The sequence below is a fragment of the Amphiura filiformis genome, chromosome 2 (genome assembly GCF_039555335.1).
Source record: "Amphiura filiformis chromosome 2, Afil_fr2py, whole genome shotgun sequence".
NCBI classification, from domain to species: domain Eukaryota; kingdom Metazoa; phylum Echinodermata; class Ophiuroidea; order Amphilepidida; family Amphiuridae; genus Amphiura; species Amphiura filiformis.
Window position 1 is genome coordinate 80,187,762 of NC_092629.1, and position 17,826 is coordinate 80,205,587.

At 38.4% G+C, this 17,826-nt stretch overlaps 1 protein-coding gene across 1 annotated transcript in view; it reads right to left on the minus strand.

The window, feature by feature from the left end:
* The window catches only part of LOC140146671 (transient receptor potential cation channel subfamily M member 1-like), a 112,717-nt gene that overhangs the window by 84,121 nt on the left and 10,770 nt on the right, over positions 1–17,826 (minus strand). The gene's annotated exons all lie outside the window — the stretch shown is intronic.

A 17,826-nucleotide genomic window follows, 5' to 3' on the forward strand; every position in this document is an offset into this window, starting at 1 on the left:
ATCCATATCTTCAATATGAAAGGGCAAAATTTTCAATTGATCGTCGGCTTTTCCTCCCAGCTACATATACTTTAAGAAAATATCATTAGATTTATAATATTTGCTTCGAGGACTGTTATATCAGTAGGCCCCCTATGTGAAAAATATCAAATTTTAATAATTTGTCATAAAATTTGTATTATATCGTGAATTTCAAAAAATGAAAATTATTTGATATCAGAAAGACATTCTTCGTATTCATAATGTAATTAGATATGTCTGATGTGCTCTCATGTCCCACAAAAATACTGTCGAAACGCTCAAAACGCTCATTCCAGATCCTTTGATTTTCATTGGGGATTTTTGAAATCATCGTTCGTCGAACGATATTCAGGTGACCTCGAGCCTTTCATATAAATCAATAGTATCTCGCTATCAGTTGCGCGATATTTAATCCGATTCAACTCGGCGTGTATTCGTTCCCGTATATATTTTGACGTCACAAAAAGTATTCGAAGCCGAATATTCGCCTTCGAATATGCACTATGAACCGACCCTTATTCTTGGGCACATAATCAGATTAGCTAGCTTGGAGGCTTGCCCTCAACCAACCAACCCTAATTTTTCTATTTACTGTGCAAAAGAATACCAACCCTATTTTTGGAAATTACTGAAAAACTTCCCTCAAACTTGCTGGGTAGGTGCGACTTGGTCCAAGCCAGAGCAAGTTTGCATTTGTTAGGTTGTCCAAGTCAAATCAAATTTAAAGTTGCTCAGATTGGGCTGTAACTTTGGGGAACTGCAAAGATCATCCGAGGTCAAAGGTCAGGTTAAATTTATAGTTGCTCGATCGACCTGTAACTCAGGTAAAATGACCCCAACACTTGGGGAAACTGCAAAGGTCATCTGAGGTCAAATATCAGGTCAAATTTTAAGTAGCTCCTATCAGCCTTAACTCGGGGTGGGGGGGGTGATCCCTGACACTTGGGGAGTATCCAAGGTCAAAGATCAGTACTGCTCCGATTGGGCTGTAACTTGAGAAAATTGATACCTGATACTTGGGGAGTATGAAACCGCAAAGGTCATCGGAGGTAATTGGGCTGCTAACTTGCGGAAAATGATCCCTGACACTTGGGGAGTATGAAACCGCAAAGGTCATCCGAGGTCAAAAGGTCAGGACAAAATTCAAGTTGCTCCGATCAGGCTGTAACTTGCGCAAAATAATCCCTCACACTTCGGGAGTATGAAACTGCAAATGTCATCCAAGGTTAAAGGTCAGGTAGGGCTCAAACTCGGTGACAACAAACCTCATGACCAGGGATACATTTTGCAGGGGTCAGATCAAAGGTCATCTGGGCCAAATCTTAGAATTGCCTTTTCAGGAGATCTGTATATAGCACATGGCTCAAACTCGGTGACAACAAACCTCATGACCAGGGTAACATTTTGGAACATTTTGCTGGGGTCAGATACCTCCAAAACACCAACATGCCCCCGCTAGGTTTGTGGTCTAGTATGTAATAATATGGAACACACTTATGGGTGCCGTTTGAATAAAAAGCTTATGAAAATAGTATGGAAACCTTTAAACATGCAAAATTTCCTGCTCGCTGCACTTACAGTATATCAAAAACATTAACATTTACAAACTGGGATCTCAAAAAATATCTCAAAATATGTGCAGTATTTTCAAAGCGTTTGTTATGAATGAACTGAAGGACACAGGTACTGCTTGAGCTGGCTTCACCACTAAAAATGGTCCAACGTATGGATTTTATGTGTAAAAAGTTCCGTGTTTGATCCATGTGTAGTTGGATGCACACATTGATAAGCTTTGAGAGGAGGATCATAGCAAGTCGCTGCTGTCTAAGGAACTGATCTTCTACACAAAAAGTAGGGTCCTGGGAACTTAAAATGTCCCAATAACTCAAAAATGGGGGTCTTCAGAGCTAATAAATATAATTATGGTTAATGAAATAAAGCACTGGACACATTCTTTTGCTTTGATCTACTTATATTCAAGGCACATTAAAATCAAGCTGAAATACTGAAATGCCATTAGATGATAAGAATTCTGTACAGATTTTGCCAAAACATCATCTTCATAATTTTAACTTCAGACAAATGTTTTATCATCATCATCAAAACCCAAAATAAGCAAATCTCTTCATACTTTATTTATTTCCTTCCCTTATTTGTAAACATTAGGCTTTGTAACAAGTAGCCTAATCATGTGTGAAAAATAAGTACATATTTAGTAACTATAATTTACACTAGGAAACACATTAGAACAGCTATACATACATACTTTAGCATTTCAAGTATTTTATTAGATTATAACTGCAATTATACAGGGTGGTCCAAAAGAACTTTACCCAATTTGAAAGGTTCAGTTCTCAAGTTTTTAGCAGCTATTCTCAAAAGTGTTACATATTTTAAAAATATATCTTTTTAAGAATATGTGGTGGAAAAATGAGAAAAAGACGCCAAAGTAATGAAATGGCAGCAGTTTTATGTCAGAGTCGAAAATCACCTTGTCCACCGAAATTCAATGGGATGTATCTGATTACCAACAGGGATACGCTTGGCATTGCATATTGGTAAACACCCTCGGCTTGTCATTCAAAATTTTACATGCATGAGAGAATTTTTATAATCCAAGATATTAATCCTCACAATTTGATTGCATTTTGTGACTGTGGATTTCTAGACAGGATTTCAAGGTGTCAAGATATGGCAATTTACAATACAAGAAATTATTTTTTGGCAGAAATATACTTAAAGGGGCATTTCGTGATCCACAGCCTCATCCCCCACTTTTCTCAAAAAAGTTGAGATTTTTATATCACTGGAAACCTCTGGCTACATGTTTATGTACAAAATATCTCTCGCAGATTAATTTGTTTAGCTAAGATATCGTGAACGAACAACGCATTGTCTATGGAGCAGTGTAATACATGCACATAATCATGCATAACTCGCACACAGGGCTGTCAACTCTCACGCATTGGCCATGAGTCTCACGCATTGGGTCACTTTCTCACACCAGGGTAGTATAATCTCACGCCGAGGTAGTAAATCTCACGCAAAAAGGTGGAAAATGAGTAAAATCTCACGCATCGTCATAAATAATTTGTTGCTCCTACCCCCCCCCCTTTTCACATTCTCGGCGCCGTAGCTCAAATAATCATGGTACAAAATGAACAATGGAGTCGGCAAATCCCGGTACGCCTCTGTTGACAGCCCTGCTCGCAAACGCAAAATCGGAATCAACTGAAATTTTGGGAATAGGCTTTTTCGTGTATATGTACTGAAACATGTCATAAAAAGAGGATGCTATGATCACAAAATCCTCCTTTAATAACAGATTTTTTTGACTTGTCAGAATCCCACCCAAACCTATCATAAGAAGTACATTTACTATTAGTAACTATTATTTTGGTGAATAGATGTGAAGGACTGAGTCGACGTAATAGAACTGGCCGAACTAACTGCCTAATACTCCAGAGTCAGCTATATAATACGCAACAGTTTGTCTCGCATATCACGAATGGCGTTTCAAATTGTTTTTGCATATTTTTATGAAAATCTTTTTGAGAGTATTTGATGAAAAAGTTATTTAAAAATAAATTGTGATTGATTTGTTAATTTCATAATTCTTTGTCAATTACGGAATTGAAGTTCGGGTACACTATTGTATCTAGCATGAATAGTAAGGATTAAAATCTTTGACTGTAATTCAATCCTGCATATAAACTTAAACAAAGTTACTTTTGAATGACAAGCCGAGGGTGTTTACCCATTATGCCTAATGCAATGGGCTATTCCAGATGTATTCCGCACCCTCCCCCCCTATGGAAGACACTTCCGAATTCAGGGCTAAATTGACAGCGAATTCACATGTCAGGAAAACCCCATGGAAGACACTGCCGAATTGTGGTAATATATCTATAATATGGCCAGCGAATTCACGTAAATATAAATGTCTTCCATAGGGTTCCAGCTGGAATTAGAACATTTTTTGTTTCCAGCCAGAATTCAAGTAAATGTCTTTCATAGGTTAATCAAGATGGTGATCATAAGTGAAGATTCTGCTGGAATTGGAGCATTTTTGACCATTTGTGAATGTCTTCCATAGGCACATCATGGCCTTTCACAATCCCCACTCTTGTTTTTTCGTTTATTTTAGCAGCCGGAATTTCACCTAATCTCAATGTCTTCCATACCCTCCAGCCGGAATCTTTGCTAAAAATGACTGCTGGAATTCTAGACACATCTCAATTCCAGCTGGAATTGTATTTTTTTAAATGTCTTCCATAGGGGGTGCGGAATACATCTGGAATAGCCCAATGCAGATAGTAATCGGATACATCCCATTGATTTATTGCGTGTGGACAAAGTGATTTTCGACCCATTTTTAGACAGATATATATTTAAAATATGTGAGTGGACACTATGAATGAGCCGTAAACTCTGCAAATTGTATTCTGAGATACATAGGTGTCTCAATTAGGCGCGACATGTTTCTCATTTGATAGCGTTTAAACCAATCAATAATCCTATTGCTGAAGAGGATAATAATCTTCTACATATAGAATCATTAAATACTGAGTCTTTATTTGCTTTGGCTAAATCCTGTTTAAGTGGTGGGTTACAATTACATTGTATTTTGTCTGGGTACGTATAACAAACAATTAACAATGAGAGGATATTCCCGAAGCTTGTTGACTTGGGGATGATTTGAAATGACCGCCAATTATGACTTTATTACTTGCAATGTGGAAAAAGAGATACATGTAGAACCGAAAAAAGTACCACTTTGTTGAAGGAGCAGAGTTCAACACACCATAACCTTGCTTCTGGAAATCGTTTGAAGTCAAATGATATACCATTTTAAAGCTTATGATATATATTTTCTAAACACGAAATAAAACAAGATTGACCGGGGACCGAGTTTACGGCTGATTCGTAGTGTCCAATCACATATGTAACAATATTGGGAATGAATTCTGAGAAATTAAGCTTTCAAATTGGGTAAAGTTCATTTTGGACCACACTGTATACAAACTACAGAGAACGCCACATAAAGCTCACAGAGCAGGCAGCAAATTCAAAATCTAATTACAAGCAAAAAGTGAGAAACCATGGAAAGCAAAAATCCAAACCATGGCAAAGAGCAAACCCATAGCCAAGCAAATGGCAACCAGAAGAGCGAAAACTAGCTCTGGACCGCACAGACCAGTGGTGTACATCATAGGGGCACATGTCCCCCCCCCCCATCAATCTGACATTTTTAAAAATCCCATGGAAAATTGCTGAAAACGACTTGTGCCCCCAATTAGATCCGGTGCCCCCCAATCATGGTCGGTGCCCCCCCATGTGATGGCCCACGCTACTGGCACAGACATGCATTTGCCACACAAATTTTGAGCCAATGGCAGCACTGATGCTCAAATACTTAGCAATGGCTTTGAAATTCAACTATATATGCCTTTTTCGATTGTTCATCAAGGATGTGTTTAAGTCCGGTTTTCTATGTAGGCCTACATAATGACATACACACATACACCCCTACAGTAATATTGAATTGTTATATTGAATTCATCCAGTAAAAAATATCAGTAGACCTGTAAAAAGGCAGGCAAACCTGCTTGGCCACTTAAAGGCACATTATAGAACATCTTAAATTGTGATACGATCTGGTCCATGGAGGCCAAACACGGCAAATCTGAAATTGAGATAAAAGGCAAAATATATGGAGCAACTAGAGCGCGGTTATCACACCATAGCTGAACCATGGGCCATTGACAGCGGTTTCTGAGAATTGAAAAAAAAAAAAACCATGAAAATTGAAGGAAAAAACTGGGGGGAAAATCAGCCAATCCACAGTGTCATCCACTACCTCCATCTCAAGGGCTTAACACCCAAGCAGGTCCACTAAGACGTAGTGACCACACTTGGGGTTTCTCTTCGACAGCATGAAGTGGGCTGTCATGTTCAAATGTGGAAAGGAGAGACTGGATTACGATCCCTGCCCACAGGAAAGCCAGCCACCATCCCCACAGGGTCTAAATTGACAATTCTTAGAAACAGCTGACTGTCAAGTGTCAAGGTTCAATTGTCTCCAACAGAAAAACTATAAAAAAATAATTACTTCAAACTTTCTATTTAATCATTCAGTGAACTGCAAAGAAAATCAGTTACAACTGTATAGCTCATCTTCTACTTTAAGTCACAAACTTATCAATTGCCCCTCATATCTACTGAAGATAGCACATGAATACAAAACAATCGAAGTGCTCTCTTTAGTAGATAGCATGCATGTAATACAAAACAACAATCTAAGTTATGATCTGCAGTAGTAAGCATGTGTGTAATACAAAATCTACCTGGTATGTGCTATCTTCAGTAGTAAGCATGTGTGTAATACACATCTACCTGGTACGTACTATCTTCAGTAGATAGCACATGTGTAATATAAAACAATGTAAGTGATATCTTCAGTAGGAGATTGCATGGGTTTCACACAAAACAATTTAGATGCTAATATTAAGTGCTAGTGACAAACCAGCAGTGGCGTAGCAAGCACTTTTTCAGAGGGTATGCAAATAGGGGGCAAGGGGGAGCCAACTTTTAAGGGGGCAAAGATTGCAAAAATGGTCAAAAATGAAGGACAAAACTAATCTTCAGTAGATAGCATGTGTAAAATACAAAACAAACTACGTGCTATCTTCAGTAGATAGCATGCATGTAATACAAAACGACAGTCTAAGTTATGATTTTAAAATCTGATCGGGGATATGTTCATTTCAAGTGAAATGTTTACAAAAAGGCCATGTGTCGTGAACTAATAATAGCACAAATTATACATTTTCTTTCAAAATAAAAGGCAAAAATATGGAGTAACTAGAGCGATTACCACACCATAGCTGAACCATGGGCCATTGACAGTTAGCGGTTTCTGAGAATTGAAAAAAAATCATGAAAATTAAAGGTAAAAACAGGGGAAATTCAGCCAATCCAGCAGTGCCATCCACTACCTTGGTCTCAAGGGCTTAACACCCAAGCACATAATACCCTTGTATCTACTGAAGATAGCACATGTATACAAAACAATCAAAGTGCTATCTTTAGTAGACAGATAGGCAACACCATTATGGCATGCAAAACGATCCAAGTGTAACCTTTAGCAGGCTTTTAGTTTTAAAAAATTAATTGAGGTGTGTGATAAATAGCACACCTCAATCTTGTGAGGAGTGCTATTTTGTGAATCATGAGTGTTAAGCTTAAAGATTAAAGACACTTCTTATGATAATTTAAGGAGTGTTGTGGAGTGTGATCACACTCGCACTCCTTAAAACTCAAAGCCTGCTTTAGTAGATAGCATATTTGAAATACAAATCAAACTATGTGCTACTATTAATTTGTAAGCACTCTTTAGCAAAGTCATAGCTCATTGAAAATAGTAACCTTTTGCACACGATTTGTAATTTAAGAGCCAGTCTTCCTTATTATGTACCCAACTGCGATACAAAAAATAATAAAATTTTTTCTAAAAAATTATATTGGTACATATTAACACCAACAACTCACATGTACAATATGAGCATGCACAGCGCCTTCATTCAGCTGAAAAAATCTTGAAATTTTGGCCTCTGTGAGCCTAGTTTACAAATGGCAAACTTTGGAGGGGCATAACATCATCATCCCAACCTGCGTTTTGCATTTTTTGAAGTACCAAATGGTTACATCACAAAAACCAAGAAAAAAAGTTCTTGATGGTACATAAAAACAGCAAATCCAATGTTTTGATGAAAAGCGCCCTCAGGCAAACTTCAAAGCATCATAATGGGCCACGCAATCGAGATCCCAAGTCCAAACAAGTTTGTAATTACAGACCTCCATGGTAAGTTTCATTTTCCAGCAAAAACTTTTTGGGATTTTGATGGCGCACAGAGTTAATAAAGGTCAAAGGTCAAAATTCCCTATTTTCGGGCATTTTTAAGTGCCTGTATTTCTCGCGTCCCATCAAAGAAGACATAATTCTCTATCAATTAATATAAAAATTAGCTTGGGATCTCTTGATCTTCATATTTTAATGATTTTTTGAAAATTGACTTGATTGTGGAGGTCAATATTGACCTCAATTCCCTTGAACAATGACGCGCAGCGCAATGTGGGCTTTTTACTGCATTACAAAAAGATACGCCAATAACAATAAGATCCCAATTTCATTTTTCATGATCTAGCTTCTTTGGTGACTAGTAGACAAAAAAACAAGCAAAAGCTACTTGGGCGCACTGATATAATAGAGGTCAAAGTTCATGCTTTGTGCCAAATTGGCATTATATTGCCTTATGTGCAGCACAATATGGTATAGATGATAAGAATTCTGTACAGACTTTGTCAAAACATAAACTGTATCATCTTCATAATTTTAACTTCAGACTAATGTTTTATCATCATAATCAAATCCCCAAATAAGCAAATATTGGGTGTATCGATGTGGAAACTGCATAGATGCATTTATGAGAGAATCGTTTTCATAGTCAAACCTGTCTTCAGTAGACAGCAATAGCATGCATGTAAATACAAAGCAACAATCTAAGTTATGATCTTCAGTAGTAAGCATGTGTGTAATATAAAACAATCTAAGTGATATCTTCAGTAGGGGGCTAGTAGAATGCATGTGTTTCATACAAAACAAGTTAGATGCTAATATTAAGTGCTAGTTTCAAACTTGCAGTGGTGTATAACAAGCACTTTTTCAGAGGGTGGGCAAAGAGCGGGCAAGCCAACATTTAAAGGGGGTAAACAGTGACAAAAATATGCCACTACAAACTCGCAAGCCATCGGTTAGCAGGCAGTCTAAGTCTGCAATCCAGTCTTAGACCATGCTCACACTGCTGTTCAATTAAATTATATCAACTGGGGCAATGCTAAAATCCTATGTAAGGAGTCCACATGAGAATATACAGGACACATTAAAGAATCAATTTTGATCAGAAGACAAGGACCCAATGTCATGAACAAAGACAAGGGGGTCCATTTTTTTAAAGTCATGTGAATGATCCACCAATAAGACACCATCTTCAGTCAGGATACATCCAAAATTAGAACATTTCCACTTTTTGCAGCTATTTTGCAAAAAATTGGTTGATTTTGCCCACCCCTCTTACTGAAATTCACTTTGCCCACCCCTGAAATTCACTCCCCCAATAAAATTAATTGTGCTGTCACTGACCATGATAGGTGAAACCGTCAAGAATCAATTTTGATCAGAAGACTTGGACCCACTGTCATGAACAAAGACAAGGGACCCACTTCATAAGTCATGTGCATGATCCACTCCTGCCTTATAAGACACCACCTTCAGTCAGGATATATCCAACTGGAGGAAGCACCAATCATCATTTTGATGATGCCCATCGATCATGATCAGTGGCGGAACTACAGGGGGCAGGAAGGCATTTCACCAAAATTGGAACATTTCCACTTTTTGCAGCTATTTTGCACAAAATTTGTTAATTTTGCCCACCCCTCCTACTGAAATTCACTTTGCCCACCCCTGAAATTCACTTTGCCTCCCCCAATAAAATTAAGTCACTGACCATGATAGGTGAAACCATCAATGGCAAGTGAAAGTTTTGGTTTTGTTTAAAAGAAACCTTTCATATTGTCTACCAATAACCTTGATGAATCTATTTATATAGCTAGCACCTGTACTATCTTCAGTAGATAATACCTGTTTAATACAAAACAATCTATGTGCTATCTTCAGTATATGGCATCTGTGTAATACAAAACAATCAAAATGTTATCTTCAGTAGATAATTATATTGTTTTGTATGATAAGTGATATCTTTAGCAAATGCATCCTTGTATAACATGTAGAATGGGGTTCGAACCCACAACCTTACGATCATGAGTCCAATGCTCTAGCTACTGCACCACAAAAACCCGGAAGTGTATCTTCAGTAGAAAGCACTAACTAATAAAACTAATAATAGCAAAAATTATACATTTTCTTTCAAAATAAAAGGCAAAAATATGGAGTAACTAGAGCGGTTACCACACCATAGCTGAACCATGGGCCAACTTTGAGAAATTTGCACCAAAAATGGTCAAAAAATGCTGATTTTTCAAAGAAAAATCATAAAAAAGCCAGATTTTGGCCCAAATTTCAAATATTTTTGGTGAAATTGGTCAAAATTCAAAAAAATGAAAAAACGGGTCCTAGATATTTTGATCTAGTTTTTAAAAATTAATTTAAAAAAAAAAATTTGGCCCAAAATTTTTTTTGTTACGATGCACGAAAAAGAAGTGGGCCAAAAACCGTTATTTTGGGGATTTTGGGCCAAAAATGGCATTTTGGCCCAAATTTGACCTCACAGATGAAATTATCAAGTCTTTGCCATTCTAAATAAGTATACTTTTATATACTTTAGACCAACAATTTAGAAGTTATGAGGCCCGAAAGTTTCCATAATTCCAGGGTTCAGACCAACCTTAAATACAAAACATCGTATCTTTAGAGTAAAAATTTCATTTGAATGAACAAAGCTGCCAACAGTGCGATGATTGTCCACGCATACTGTGTGATTAATTATTGCATGTGTCTAACAGGGAAGAGAATCGAACTCACTCGTGATTAGCTAGTGTTTTTCATTAAGTATGCAAGGTTGTGCGTTTGCATTGTGTTTTGAAATAAGATCGGGGATATGTTCATTCAAGTGAAATGTTTACTATAAGGCCATGTGTCATGAACTAATAATATGATTATACATTTTCTGGAAGGAAAAATGGTATCTACATACAGTAGTAGGGGCAAGTCTTAAGCAGTCCAAGCAGTATTCTTGTACAGTCCTCATCTCTAATGAAAATTTTGTGTATCATAACGATACATCAACTTGGTGCAACCTTATCAAAGTTTACAATTTCAGATGAGCCATTGCCCCCACTTTGCACCAATAAGGTTGTTTTTTTGATAGGTGCTATGGTTTTGATGCTACATATTTTTGATGAGAAGCTACTTTGTGACAACTTTGTGATAAAGTTAAAACTTTATTTTGTTTTCAAATTTAAAAGAAGAAAATATGATGCAAAGTGAAAAGTGGCAGTTATGAATGTGGTTAATGACTTTGCATCAGGTATTTTGAGGGTATTGTAAAATATCTAAACATTGTGCTTTGCACTGCTCCTGATATTCCTTGATTCCAAAGCACAATGTTTTAAATAAAATTATTTTACAATGCCCTCAAGACAAATGATGCACTGTCATTAACCTCTAAACAAAATGGACTATATTCAGTAGCACCTGTGTAATACAAAACAATCAAGTAGGTAGAATCTGTTAAAATAATAACATATGTGATGCGATCAAGCAAAATCAGTCGGAACTCGGAAATATTGATTTTGCGATATAGCCACACAAAGTAAATATTTCCTTTTGTTTCTAGTTGCTTTGGAAACTCTTTAGTTGCTCATATCTTTGGAATTGGTTGTTCAATTTCAATGCTGTTTTCTGCAAAATCCAGATTTGTAAATGTTTTTACTATCCTATAAGAAACAGAAAATTTAATATTTCCGAGTTCCAACTGATTTTGCTTGATCACATCACATATTAACAAATTACAATATTGCTATGATCTTCAGTTGACAGCATGTGTGGAATGAACTACTTGGCATAGCTTCAGTAGATAGCATACAGACTATCTTGATAGCATATGAAACATACTTAGCATTATAGCTTCAGTAGACAGCATGCAGACTATCTAAGTGCTACTTTTAGTGGGATAAAAGTTATTGTGAATCAATTTTGAGGAGATGAGTTTACAGGAGCTTGCAGTGATTATAGTTCTGTTCTCTATAGACTATTTTAGTCTCAATTCCATGAGACTATTAATACCAAACTACCAAGCAGCCCTATATGAATATTCGTAAGGAACGCTTCCTTTCTTCCGGTATAAGGTTGGCTAGCAAGTGGATGTCATCAAGCGCCCATCACCTCTATGGAATTCTCCTCTTTTGAGACAAACAGCTGCACCTCTTCTGTTCGACGCATTGTGATTTTGGTATGGCGAATATGCATGATCACCTGTGATAAAATGAAGATTTATGGAAATTAAAATTAATAAAATAACAGCTCAGTGGTTAACCCATCTTTCTTGGAATCATCAGGCTTTCAGTTCAAGTTTAACACAATACATAATATAGGTTTTTTACTCTTGTTACTCTCGTTAAGAGTTTAAGTAATGTTGTTTGTTTAAACTTGCATTTAATTAACAAAATTAAGTTCTTGATTTGAGATTAATGACTAGATATGATTTTTATTGTAGTTCAAATGACAAATTTCAATGTAAATGCTGTTTATTTTTTCCTATATGATACAACCCCGAAGGTGGAGTGCATTGTGATGGAAAAAAATAATGTGCAAGGGCATCAGTATTTTGACTGCTCTGTGCCATAAGTAGGTAAGCGCAATAGCTGCCCTGTGACCATTTTGGCAGTTTACACACAGTATTGTACTCATACTTCACATGGCAGCTATTGCACTTACCCACTTCTGGCACTGAGCAGTCAATTTGGCATTTGAACATCAACAAACTTGTTTCAAACAAGCCCCATACTAAATAGGGACGGGTACATGTAGCAATCAGTAACTATTGATGTGACGGGTCACATATTCTTTAAATTTAAAAAAAAGGTGAGGAATGGCATCCTGGGCAAGTGGCAAGAAATGGTGAGGTACTTAATTCCAGCACACTCAATTGGTCATAACCTTCCTGGGCTGTCTGGCAGGAATTACTGTTATAAAAATTAAAATTGTTAATGACCAATTGAGTCAACATGATAACAATGGTGTTAATTGGGTGCTACTTATGGGTGCACACCACCATTATCATTGTTAACCCTCCCTGGTTCATTCAAAACCTAATGTTTATGATATCTTCTACAATATAACCAACAAATATTGGGTAGGTAAGCAGCTCAATGGTTCTTACAATAAAAACACTGATTTTTTTACCAGCCATTTACCTTGGTGGTGTGATTTGGTGGTGTGGAATCTACAGGGTTAATTTTTTTCTTAAACCCCATTTTACATGATCTGCAGCCTTTCTCAACATATCTTGACCATTAAAAGCGAAATTATTCAAGTATTTATGCCGACTCAAATTAATGCAGCATGTGTATTGCTAACCATGTGCTATCTACTGAAGATAGTAACATTAAGATATGATAATCAGGCAGTAGTCAAGCAGCAAACTAAATTCCGTGGCCTTTTTTTTAATATAATGTGCCACCTATCCTAACATGTTGTTTGGGTCCCAAGTAACATATTTATGCATGTTTACAAAAATCCAGATGCAGCAGATGGCGGCCATCTTGTTTTTCAAAATGGCGGCCATTTTTTCAATAATTTTCCAATATATTTCAAACTGACCTAACCATTGTGAATTTATTGCTACAATAGCAATTGTTTTAGGCCTAGGATATTATTAATGACATGTATGCACTAATATTGACGATTTTGATATTCAAAATGGCCGCCAAATTCAACTTGTTTCCTCTATACATACAATGAGCATTATAAAATATAAGTTTAAGCAAGTAACATGTTAATTAATATATACCAACAGATACACAAACTCCACTACACTGCAAATACACACCACAGTGAACACACCGCCCCCACCCCCCCACCCCACATTCAAATGCTTACCTATAATTCACTCTCTATGATAACATTTTATTTTAAAATAGTTCCTGAATTTAAAATCTGTAACTTCCACCTTAAATGTCTTCATGCCTCCTCATCTGGATATGATAATAATAATTATGTTCCCGCTAAGTTTGATGTACCGCACCAAACTAGATAAAAATATCTAGGACCAATTTTATTTTATTTTTTGAATTTTGACAAAAACCAAAAATATTTGCCCATACTCATACCCGAACCCTTAAGCCTAATCTTTACCCCGATCACCCCTAACTTGGTATCTAACTCACCGGCGTGTCCAGGATCTTTTCCTGCGGGGGGCTAAGCCCCTTTTTCAGATTTATGCGGGGGGCTTTATGGCTAAAATCGCCAAAAAACGGCTGATTTTACATGATTTTTAACAAAGTGCGGGGGGCTTCAGCACCCAAAGCTCCCCCCCTGGACACGCTACTGTAACTCATAGGCCCTAACCCTGTAGGCCTACCCTGTTAAACGTATCTCGTACTCTGATATCTATACCCAATAACATGTATCCCGTACTAGTACCGAATGTCCTACCCTAATACCCTCCTCGGTTCACATAACCCTGTATTCTTGATACCCCTAACCCCATCCCTGGCCAGTAGCACTACCCATCCCTGGGGCCCATAGACCCAGCCAAGGGACCCCTTAACACAACACCGGAACCCATAATCCACTGCCCAGTGGCCCATAACCTGATATGTTCTATAGCTAAATTTGATGTATTCGGACCAGCCCATAACCACACCCTTGGCACCCTACCCATATCCTTATTACCCTAAGTCTCTTACTCCAGTACCCTTACACAGTCCTCGGTACCCCTAACGCCATCCCTGGGACTCCTAAAGCCAAACCTGGAAACCCGGAACTCCATCCCCAGTACCCCTAACCCTATTCCCGGGACACCTAACAACAACTATGGGACCTTTAACTCCATTCTTCCTAGAACCTCTAGTCTAATCCCATCTTTGGTACCGGTAACCCCACATCCGGTACCCCTTAACCCCTTTCCTGGTACCCATTACCGCAACGCTGAGACCCCTAGGCTACTCCATCTCCATTACCCCTAACCTTATTCCCTGGGACCTCTAACACCAACTTTGGGACTTTTAAACTCCGTTCCTGGAACCTGGAATTCTCATAAGACCCATACAGACCTGCCAACTGTCCCTCATTTTGAGGGACTGTCCCTCGTTGGGGTTTTCCAAAGTGAAAAAGAGGGACAGTCCTGCTTTCTGAAAATTTCAGTGATGGCAAATTTAAATGTAAGAACAGAAGAAAATTATGCAAATGTCACTTTAAAATTTTGCTATAGCATTCTCTTTAGTCTATTGTGATAAATTTAGACCTGCAAAACCTTCCCTGAATTCTGAAAATATTGCACACCTCAAGTCTTTGAATTTGTCGGTACTTGGTTTGTGTACATGTACACAATTTTGGCCTCAATGTCTCTCTTTCTTACTGCGCTAGGTTGGCAGGTCTGCCCATAACCCGTCCCTGGGATCCTAATCCCACCTTTGGTACATGCAACCCCACAACCTGTTTACCCTTAACCAATGCCCGGCACCCCTCACTCTGTTCTTGGCACCCATTTATTGGGCTACCCCACCCCTGGGACCCCTAATTCTATCACCATCACCCCTTACCCTGTTCCCTGGAACCTCTAACACCAACTATAGGACTTTTAACTCTATTCCTGGAACCCGTAACTCCGTCCCCGAGACCCATGACCCATCCCTGGGACCCTAATTTTTCAATTTAATTCAAGTTTATCTGGTTTCTTCTCAAATATATACAAATTATTATTAAATACAGATAATTAAATACATTATAAATTATATATCCCATCTTTGGCTCCTGTAACCCCACATTTGGTTGATTGGTTCCCCATATTCAATGCCTTACACCCCTTACCCTGTTCCTGGTACTCATATCCCTAACCCTTGGCCTCCATCCCCATTACCCTATTCCCGGGTACCTCTAACACAAACTATGTGACCTTTAACTCAATTCATGGAACACCAAACTCTGTCCCTGAGACCCGGCCATGAAACATCCCTGGGACCCTAATACCATCTTCGGAACCTGTTGGCCCACATCTGGTTCACCATACCCAATGCCCAGTACCCAGGGCTTATTCAGTTCCTGGTACCCATTTCTCCAACCCTGGTACCCCTCACTCAATCCCCAGTCACCCATATCCTATCCCTTGGACCTCAAACACGCCTCACGATCATGCGACCCATTCCTGGACCCATGACCGGTCATCTCTGAAACCCCTAGCCCCTTCACCGGGACCCATAACCCGTTACCCTGTCCTCAGTACCCCTAGCACTTCCTCAGTGCACCTAACGCTGTCCCCGGTACCCATTATCCAAACCCTGGGACCCTTTACTCCATCCCAATACCCCTCACCCTATCCAATATTTTTCAAATTGACCCTTCCCATTGTGAATTTATTGGTACAGTAGGCATTGTTTTAGGTGCCCTAACACCGACCATGGGACTCTCCCCATTCCTGGAACCCCTACCCTCATCCCCCCGAACCCCTAACCCTGTCATTGGTACCCCAAACCCCATTGCTGACACCCCTAATGTCACCCCTGGAACCTAGAACCTTCACCTGGATCCATAAACTATTGTCCCTGGGACCTCACGGTACCCTTTACTAGTAGGCCTACTCTTTTATACCCCATCCCTGGTATCCCAACTCCATCCCTAGAAACCATTGAAAATTCCATCCCCCGGGACCCATAAACCATTTCTGGGACCACTCTGTACCTTTTACCCTGTTCTCAATACCCCTCAATACCTCTCAATGTCTGGCCAATGCCATATCCCTGGGGGGTTTTCCTGTTTGAAGGTGTACAGGAAGGTGCCACGGTTTTGGGGTACCTTTTTCAGCGATTTTGGTATATCGATGGGTGGGTTTTCAGTGGAGACCAGTGCAACCAACTGGGCACATTTGGGCAAAATTGTCCTTAAATGGTTCAAATGTTTTTGAAGAACCATGTACCCCCTGCTGCCATGTACTTATGGATGTAGTAATACAGCCTGTAGCCCAAACTAGCACCACCAACTGTTCTTGTATAAAGGATACCCATTATGAGCCAAGAAAATGTTTTTGATACATTTTTTGTGGCACTTTAAAATAATAAACGAAATATACGGGGGTGGAGGGGGTGGGTAAGGGTGTGGGGGTGGGGTGTGCATTTAGTATGGGATTTGTGTGTGTTATTATTTAATATTCATGTCATCTGTCCAATCTCATATGTTACCAGATTGATGTAGGCTTGCTGTATGTTTGAAGGAAATAAATTGATTTCTGTGGCCATTTTGAATTTTTGGCGGCCATTTTGAATTTTTAAATCATTAATATTGGTGCTACTGCATGCCAACATGACAAAACTACTATAACAAGCCTAAAACAATCACTACTGTGCCAATAAAATCACATTGGGAAGGGGCAGTTTAACAAATATTGGAAATATTTTGCCAAAATGGGCGCCATTTTGAAAAACAAAATCTGGATTTGGATTTTTGTAACCATTTTGTATAAATATGTTACTTGGGACCCAAACAACATGCTAGGATAGGTGGCACATTGTCTTCATCAAAAGGCCACAGGCCTTAAAAACTGGGTAGTTTGCTGCCCGACTACAGAACCTAATTTTTTGCTTCTCAGCCTTTCAGATGTTTTTAATTGAGTCACAGACACATATGTTAAAGTTGAAACAAAGATTAATATAGCCGTACCTATTGTCAAGTAGGCAAAGCGATAGTTCAGTGAGTTGGACTTACCCATGAAACACAGCATCACAGATGGTCACATACATTGTCATATCTGAACAAAAACAAAATTGAAATCAGACAGATTACTGCAACTGCATTAATTAAACCAAACTCAGTCATGTCTCAGAGTCAGTAACTAGTACCTAGCCTACTTGACAAAACCCCAATTTTTCAGGTTAGGCTTATAGGCCTTAATTAATATCTTGTGCAAGAAGAATGGTCTTGACTAGCTGATAAATAATTACATGTACTTGGGCATGGTAAGAATACTTTTTCAGGTAAGCTTAAAGTTTAATGTACGATTTCCTTCTAAA